Here is a 9,833-nt window from a genome sequence, read left to right on the forward strand (position 1 = left end):
GATTGTGTATTTCAAACAAGCTCCCTGGAATGTTGCTGCTCCTTGATTCAGGCTCTGACGAACAACTGACAGACAAAGCTATAGAGTCCTCTCATTACCTATTGTGCTATGTCTGTCTCTTGTCTCCCACCGGTTGGACCCTGTGAGAAACCACCACTGTTTTAGTTTCCTAGGGCTACTGTAACAAAGTATCCACAAACTAGGGGGCTTAAAATGACAGAAACTTATGCTCAAACAGTTCTAGTGGCATAAAGTTCAAAATCAAGGAGTTGGCAGAGCTGTGCTCCCTCTGAAGTCTCTGGGGGAAAAGCCTTCCTTGCTTCTTCTGGCTTCTGGTAGCTCCAGGTGTCCTGGGCTTGTTGTATTGTCATTCTAATCTCTGCCTCTGTACTTATATGGCTTTCTCTCCTCTTGTCTTGGGTTCTTGGGTGTCTGTGTCTATTCTCCTCTTCTTCCAAGGACCCTCCTTACATTGGGTTAGGTCTCCGCTCGATTAAGTATGACCTCCTCTTACCTTGATCTTCTGCAAAGACCCTATTTCCAAATAAGATCACCTTCACAGGTGCCATAGGGATGGCATCTGCACCATATGTTTTGGAGGGACACAATTCAACCATCAATGCTTTTTATTATTATAAAAAGTTACTTATTTTGTCCTTATTTTTATTATTAGTTTTGTTTGATTGTGTGTAGTTTGCATAAGAGGTTGGAAAATGGGACTTTTCCTCTGACCCTTTGCAACTGAGTAAGCCCCTACATCCATTCATGTTTAATTAGGTTGCGATCCTTTGTGCATTAAAGACAGTCATTTTACCATATTCAAGTGACCCACATTTTCCAGAACACAGTGTTTATGTTCTTTCAATGCATTCCTTTTCAGTGACCTTTATCTGGCAATGAAAATTGTTATGTCGTTCTCATCACATAAATCAGGCATACTGTGGGTCTCCACTTTCCTTCTGGTTCATTCATTTTACTGAGTTGTGACTATTTTCTTTTTCCTTCTTCCTTTTCCATAATATAATGCTGTTCCAAGGAACTCCTTCATTCCACAGTTCACAGCAGCTGCAGAATCTCATTTCCTTATCTTCCACGCAAACAAAGAAACACCTAATCCCTCAAGTAAACTGAAAACACTATATATAACAGTTTCTCAGTCATCCAAAGTTCCCGAGAGGCCTGGCCCAAGACTCCTCCTTAACGCACACAGAACTCTTCACAAGATTCTATTGCCTTTCAGACTCTGAGCTCCTGCAGCACAGGTATTATAGTTGCTGCACTGATATTACAGCATTTCATTCTTGACTTTGCTGCTCATTTTCACTTTCCACACTTATTGCTAAAGCATATAGTGGATCTGTTTCTGTGTTCTAGCAAACCATCTGTCACAGCAACTTCGAGTCACAGGTCTGCGCCAGACTGTCAATTTCACACTACAAAGTATGAATAACAGTGGGAAACAAAGAAAGTTCAACAGAGGAAAAACACTGAACTTATTAAAATCAAACACAGACATAAACATCCAAGAATGTAAAGTAACCTTAAAATGGAGTTAAATAGTTTTCAAGGAAGAAAAAGTCCATTTGTTTCCCCAACATGAGATAATTAGAAAAGGGCTGGATGAGATCTCTCCTGAGCACCGGACTCCCAGCGATGTGGCAGCCATTGACGGCCAGAAGACTTTCTGCCCGGTGCCTTGTTGAAATAGGAACTGTGAGGTCTGTGTTAATTAATGCTTCCAGGCCTCTGTGAGCAAGCACGGAGACACAAATCAATTTAAAAATATACTCAAAATATCAAAATAATCTAAACCTTCTGTTCAGGCCTGATATATCTACTAGCAGAGGTTATTCTGTTTGTTCAATTCATATTTATTAAGGACCTACTGTGTGCTTGGCACTGTCCTAGTGGCTGAGATAAGGCAATGAACAGTGTCTTGCGCTCACATAGCAGACAACACCGGCACTGTGGAGGAGACCGTTCGAGGCATGACAAATAAAATGGAAGAAAGTAAAGCAGGACTGGGAAATAGGAATGTGAGAGAGTGAGGCTTGTTATTCTACATAGGATGGTCAGAGAAAGACATTCATATAAGAGACATTCGAGCAGAGATCTTAAGAGCTGAAGGAAGCAAGACAAAAAGAAGGAGCTCTAATTAGAATGATGTTAGGAAGATTCTAGTATCAGCAGAAATGGCATACGTAAGCAGAGTAAAGTGAGAAAGGAGAGGCAAAACGTGACATAAAGTCAGAGAGGTAATGGGAACCTAAATCTGGCAGGGCTTTTTGGGCCATTGTAAAGACTAACGTTTCCTCTGAATATAACAGGTAGCTATTGAAGGATTCTCAGCAGAGAAATGACTGGATTCAACTGCCTGTAAAAGAATACTTCTGGCTGTACAGACTGTGGAGAGACAGGAACAGACACAGGAGGGATATTTAGGATGTCTTTGCAATAATCAAACCAAAAATGATACTAGTTTTGGCCTGGATAGCAGCAGAAAAGTTGGTGAGAAGCGGTTACAGTGTGGAAGTGTTTTGAAGATACTGAGGACAAGGATGCCTGAGAGAGCAAATGGGGCAGGTGGGATATGCACGAGCAACAATAAAGACAGAGATTCTTCTTCCGAGAATTTTGAGCTGAGCCACTGGGAGGATGAAGTCACTGACTTGAGATGGGAAAGATGGTGAGGAGGTCAAGGTGGAAGGGATGGAAATCAAGTTTGACTTTGGACGTGTTCCTTTTGAGATGCCTACTCAATTTCCACATGGACATATCAAGGTGGCTTTGTGGATCTGGGAATCGAGCTCAGAGGAGAAGGTTGAGTTGTGGACATAAATTTGGAGGATACCAGAATATAGATTCTCTTTCTTTACCAGTACAGAAATGACTTAAGTCTGTTCGAACCAAGCAATCATACTGTACATATTAGCAACACATTTTACAAGGCCAGTCCTGGCCTTTTGCAATGTTCCTGTGGTTTCCAAAATAAATAAACATATTCTGTGTTTCCCACTGGATGCCTTTGCTGAGATCCTGTCAGCATTTCCAAAACAGTTCCTGCTTGAACAACACCGAGACAAACCTCTTGAGGAGAAAGGATAGTATTGTTTTTGAAAATAAATCCCTGTTTTTCTCTCATGAGTTTCAAATCGTACAAAAACAGTCTAGTTTCTGTTCCCCACAAAATCTCACATTAACAAAAGTGCAGCTTGCCTTAAATGTGGGTTGATAACGTGCTGGAAGTTTGACAGTTATGAACAGACGGTCCTGTGCCATAGAGAAGGCGTGTTCCCAAAACTGCAGGAGGTTTCAGGGCGCCTCGGGCACTGTAACCAGGACATTTAACTAGAAAGTATGGAGACGCATGCAAATCCCTCAGCTAAGGTCATTATTCCATGGAATCCTAGCATAGACAATTCTCTAATACCTTGTATTGATCAGTAGTTTATAAGCAATCCATATGTCCACTTAATCTGGCATTAATGTATACAAATATTACATATTTCTATTGAAATAATTTACCTTTTCCCATCTTTTCATGAAACCAGTTATGTGTGCGTGTCAGGTGTGTGTGGGGGGGGTGTCCTCCTCTAATATTCACATGCACAATGGAGGAAATAAAAGTTTAGTTAATTTAATTATTCATTCACTTATTCCTTTATTTCACATATTTATTGAGGGTTTAGAATATCACAGGAACTATGCTAGATCTGGATAAAATAAGAACAAAAAAATTTATATTTTCCTCCCTGTAGTGAAAACTATGTGATGTGAAAGTGAGATATTATTTCAACAAACTTTAAAAATGAATGAAAAGATAATATGTGAGATGTTTCTGGGAGGAAATGAAAGTCAAAATCATTGTACACCATTCATGATTAAAAATTATAGTGTGCGACAAATTTCCTGTGGTTCTCCTTGACTTCAGGAAAAACATCTGGAACACTGTCTGTAAGAAATACAAGGCCACCTACACATCACAAAGCTTTGCTGAGGTCAGGGAGATGATAAACAGAGCTTGTGAGACCAGATGTGCCTGGATGCTGTTATTGTGATTAAGACCCTTCTCCAGCCATCTGGATTAATAAATGAATTTTTTAGGGCATTTCTTTCTAACTTCAGCACTTCTCACTGATAAATATGTTTGAGCTCTATTTCCCCAATATGGATGACAATGGAGTTAGTGCATTTCTGAAAGGCAAAGTGAGTACACAAAACTGCAACTACCGGTGAGCGAGGTGAGCGACGTGGTCCAGGGTTGAAAGTCTCCGTGCTCACAAAGCCTGCCGTTCTTCCTGACATCCAGCGTCCGCTTTTCAACTCTCCTCTCCGAAACAATGCCTAAGGCCCTAGTTGGCAAAAGCTGGAAAACAGCTAACAATGTTATCACTCTTTTCATCTATTGCTAGGACTCCTTGATTTCGGCCCTTCCTGACTGTCGTAAATAGCAAACGGGTTTGATGTCGTTGTTTCACGTGGGCAAACATGTATTGTTTCAGTTCTACTGATATATAATTGACACCTCACATTTTAGAAATTTACGGTGTAAGACATAATGATTTGGTAGTATATATAAATATGTATATCAAAATGATTTCCACAATAAGTTTAGTGAACATTTGTCATTACATCCATTCTCTGGATGTTCTTCCTGTAACCGAGATAGGAAAAATAGCAATGCTAGTTTGCATTGATATGGCAGCTTTGCGTTGACAAGTGTGTTCACTGATATACTCTCATTGCTGTTCTACAACCAGTAGTGCAATTAATTGACATTCTGATAAGAAAAAGAGACAAGAAATAAGTAATTTAAAAGAGCTTTGATGAAAAATGACATTAAACATAGGCCTGATTCATTAGCTAGGGGTTAAAGAGTTTAACTGCTAACAAGAGTTGGGAAAGAAAAAGGTCTCCTTTTCTGCTCCAAATCTCAGTGGTAGCCCCCTGCCCCTCCACTGCTTTACTCTCTCATTTATCAGTTCCATCCTTGTCATAGTCTGAATGTCTGTGATGCCCCAAAATTCATATGTTGAAACCCTGCCTCACAATGTGATGGTATTAGGAGGTGAGGCCTTTGGGAGGTAATAACCATTAGCTGAGTTCATGAGGGTGGAGACTTCCTGAGTAGGATTAGTGCCCTTTTCAGTCTCCAGAGATCTTGCTTTGCTCTGCTCCGTGCCACGGAAGGATACAAAGGGAAGTTGGCCATCTGCAACCCGGAACCAAGTGCTCATTAGAACCCCACTGTTCCGGCACTCTGTTCTCAAATTTTTAGCCTCCGGAACTGTAATAAATACATTTATGTTGTTTATAATTCACCCAGTTTATGGTATTTTGTTATAGCAGTCTGAAGTGACTAAGATAATTTCCACCATCCTTGCTCCATGAACGGGTCAGAACAGGGCCTTTCAGATGTGGGGATCCTGGGAAGATCTGTGGGCTTGCGCAAGCCCAGGTTTCTGAGCTAAGGGAGAATGTGCTCAGGGGTCCAGACCACCCATGTGGAAGCCTGAACTGTAGCCTCAGAATCTAAGTCACCTCCTGAGCCAGGAGCCATAAAGAGGAAAAGTCTCTGGTCAAATGGACCTGGGGTACTCTCTGTTTTGGTGTTTACAAGCTGTGTGACATTAGGTACATCAGTTTACCACTTCAAGCTTAAAATGGGGAATAATAATAAAGCCACCTCCCATAAATTACTTAGCACAATTAACTGAAATACTATATGTTAATAACAAAAGATCCTCTAACGTAAAATGAAAAGGAGAATTAAAGTTGTGGGGGGAAAAGTCACTGCTTTGAAAACTATTTCTCTAGAAAACAAATTTTTAAAAGTTCTACTCTAAGTAAATACTGAAAAAGTAATATGAAATAACAGATATTGAGATGGAAGGAAATAGAGGGCTAAATGATAGGCAGAATTTAAAGAAATAAAAATGCATTATGAGAAAAGTAATCAGTTGCAAAAACAGTGAAAACATCATCAGCACTGCAGAAAGAAGGCAAAAGAAAAGAAACAGGCATGAAATGTGATGACAAATGAAAACAAATGAGAAATCCATCCCATGAGTTCCTGCTGTTCTTTAAAAAGAAACTAATTCAAATGGTGCAGAAAGAATAATCAAAGGAGAACAGGAGAAACATTCTCTGAATTGAAGATTTGAATCTGCTGCTTAAAAGGGCGCCCGTGGAGGACTGAAAAATTAATGAAAGGAAACCAGTCTTAATGGAATCTGCCTGGTGAAGTATTTGGATTTCAAAACTAAGCATGATACCAACACACACAAAATCACACAGGCATCATGTGACACAAGCAACAACAAACAAAAGAGTCTGTCTGCAAAGGGAAAATGACTGTATTTGTTTGGGACTTTTCTATAGGATGAAACTTCAAAGGAATTTCGATAAAATTTGTAATTATTTGTATGCCCCCTTTTATTTCCCTAAGACCTGGGTTATAGTAGGTCATAAATAAGCATTTGTTAATTGAATTAAGATGGAGTAAATACAAACATGAGTGGAGCAAGCTTTTTTAAATGTTTAGATTATTTTTTAATTTTATTTTATTACATTTATTTGGGTGACACTGGTTAATAAGATCACATAGGTTTCAGGTGTACATTTCCATGATATGTGATCTATATATTGCATTGTGTGCCCACCACCCAAAGTCAAATCATCTTCTGTCACCATATATTTGACTCCCTTTACTCTTTATTATGTTCCCCATCTCCCTCCTTCTGGTAACCACCATGCTGCTGTCTCTTTCTATGAGTTACAGTTTTATATCCCACATGTGAGTGAAATAATATGGTTCTTAGCTTTTTCTGACTGGCTTACTTCGCTTAGCATGATATTCTCAAGGTCCTTCTGTGTTGTCACAAATGGCAGCATGTCATCTTTTCTTATGACAGAGTAGTATTCCATTGTATGCAAGTGCCACATTTCCTTTTCCAATTATCGTGGAAGGACGCTTCAGTTGTGTCCATGTCTTGGCCACCGTGAATAGTGCTGCACTGGACACAGGTGCATGTATCTTTGCAAATAAATGCTTTTTAAATTTTTAGGTAGAAATGTGGAAGAGGAGTTGCTGGGCCATATGGTAATCTGATTCTTATCTTTTTGAGAAACCTCCATACTATTTTTCATAGGAAGGAGAAGAATGTATTGAATTTTAAACAAGGAGTATGAGCTTTACTCATTAAGTAGTAATTAGTGTACTTGTTTTTCATGTATATTTGCTGATAATCATTATCAATATTTTTACACTTTTATTGTCCAAGAAAACATAATATGATTTCCATTGCCCTCATGTTATTGAAATGAACATAGGTTGTTTCTCATCAATATACTATAGAGTCATTGATTTGTTCATTCAAAATCTGGAAAGTACTTTTTGATAATCTATCAGCAAGTACTACAAACATAACACCCAAGGCATATCCTCAATTTGTCCCCTTTTCATCAGTTGCAACCAAGTCACACCATCATATCTCCCCTGGGATGTGACATATCCTGAGTGATTTTCCTGCATTTCCACTGTCTGCCTTTCTCTACTCCATTCCATACAACCACACTTCTACAAAACGCACTCTACAGGACTGTCCCCAAACAATTCTCTGTCCAACTCTCAGCACTACCATGCCGAGCTCATCCTACCTGAGGACATTTATAGTTGCTCTTCCCTTTGTCTGGAACTCTTTGGTCTGAGCTCCAATGGCATTCCCATGACCACTATTTATGAAACAACATATATTTTCCTCACATTCCATCCTTTTATCTTGTTTTCTTTTCTATAGTACTTAAACTATTTTCTAAGATTATGTCAGGTTCTTATTTATTATCTTTTAGTCTCCCAATAAACTACTTCTTTCTCTTGTTTGTTCCTAAATGCCAAGAACATAGATTAACTCTAGACTCACAGTTGGGCTTTCAAACCATCTTCACTGAACGAATGACTAAATACATGAATGAATGCCTGTTGAGGCTGGTTGTTTAGTTTCTGTACTCACCCGCAAGCTAACTACTTATGTTGTGAATTTTTGTCCAAAACTGCAAACCAGCTGCTTCTATTTATCTTCTTTTCCTTAATTTGGAGTGTTTGGAGGAAGGTCCTGTGAATAGAGATGATTTGTAACTTGGGTACTGCCAGAAGAATCTGAGGAAGTAATTCGGATACTAGAAGGGGGAATGTAAGGTCAAGGTGACACAACACTAGTACATTTAAGAAAGTCTGCATCGCTCTTTGTGAACCCCACAGACATCTGCATTTCGAGCTGGTGTGAGCAGTTCTGATACTGAAAATTCATCCTTTTCAACAAACTTTCTTTCATTTTGCTGTAAATGTCCAAAGAATAGTTGATGAGAGAGAGAGAGAGATGGAGATAGAGAAAGAGGTGGGGTGGGGAGATAGAGGTAATGAATGAGGAAAGAAGGAAGGAGAGGAAAGAACTGAGAGAGAGGAGAAAGAGAGGAAGGAAAATTGTTTTATTTCAACAGCCGAACCAAATTAGAAAACCAAATGACATTCTCTGGGTTGGATTCTTGACCCAGAAAACTGTAGTTGTGGTAAACACCACATTATTTTTAGCAAGTAAATTAGGGAAAATCACATCTGTAATTCCGGGTTCTGTAAGTGTTGGTGAGTTAGACAGATACCTTAGGACATAGTCTTCAGAAACTGTAAAGTATTGTTACTGGTGAGATGGAAAATTAGAGTTAATGAAGTTTAAAAACACTCACCTAAAAAATTCCTTTTTGCAAACCGGGCTAAGGTTTGTTTTGGGTTTGTCTATGTTTATACTAGGCAGGGCATCTGAAAGCCTCTTTTGGTCGTATCAGACTGTACATCTATTGAAAAACAGTGTTTCTTTGAGATGAGGTCATTACTTCTGAGTACCCACAGCGTTTTCTTCAAAATAAATATAGGCATGGAGATGAGGGGAGATGTGCTCAAAAAATATATCAAATGTTTGTCACATTATTGGGAAATGGAATTTGTAAAATACATAGTTTTAATTTTTATTACTAGATCTTTTCTGAAATTTGAATCAAGAAGTGTAATTTCATTTCATAAGACTATAATTGTCACAGTATAAAAATGAAAAGTTTTTAAGGTTTTGTCTAAAATGCTCACATAAGTTTAACAGACAAATTCTTTATTTTTGGTTGGGATAAGAATACATAAATAAGATAGAAAATTAGATCATAGTTACAAAATAATAAAATATGCATTAGCATTTAGGAATTATTCATTAATAAAGGTTAGAAGTTGCCTCTTTGAGAAGACTATTTTGATATTAAGCTGTGTAAAATTATGATACTAAAGCTAAAAGGTGTGTTGTGTGTTTAGTTCAAGGAGATGCTTGGTTCAATGATTTCACTTTAACTTGCTTCATTGTCTGGCGTGTAGGCCATGCGGATACATACTGGTATTTCAACACAAATACAAATTATGAACTTTTGTGTTACACTTTTACTGATTTATTTGAACAGAAATGTTTCTACTTCATTACATAAATGGGTATAATTTCAATAATGTTATGTTTTATTATGTGTGTGTATCCCATGGTCACTGCCCATACTCTTATTCATCTATTTTATCATTTCTTTCAATTTTCTATTGTCTTGTGTGGAGAAAAATAATGTCCTGATTATAAATCACTTAAGATTTTGATATCTAGATATAAGGATTACTGGATCAAAGGGTGTGAACATTTTAGTACATTTTGGCAATTAAAATTGTTTCTTGAATTAGTATTATTTTTTTAAAAGATTTTCTTTATTTATTTTTAGAGAGAGGGGACAGGGGGAGAAAGAGAGGGAGAGGAAGG

Source organism: Desmodus rotundus, chromosome 3 (assembly GCF_022682495.2).
Source record: "Desmodus rotundus isolate HL8 chromosome 3, HLdesRot8A.1, whole genome shotgun sequence".
NCBI classification, from domain to species: Eukaryota; Metazoa; Chordata; class Mammalia; order Chiroptera; family Phyllostomidae; genus Desmodus; species Desmodus rotundus.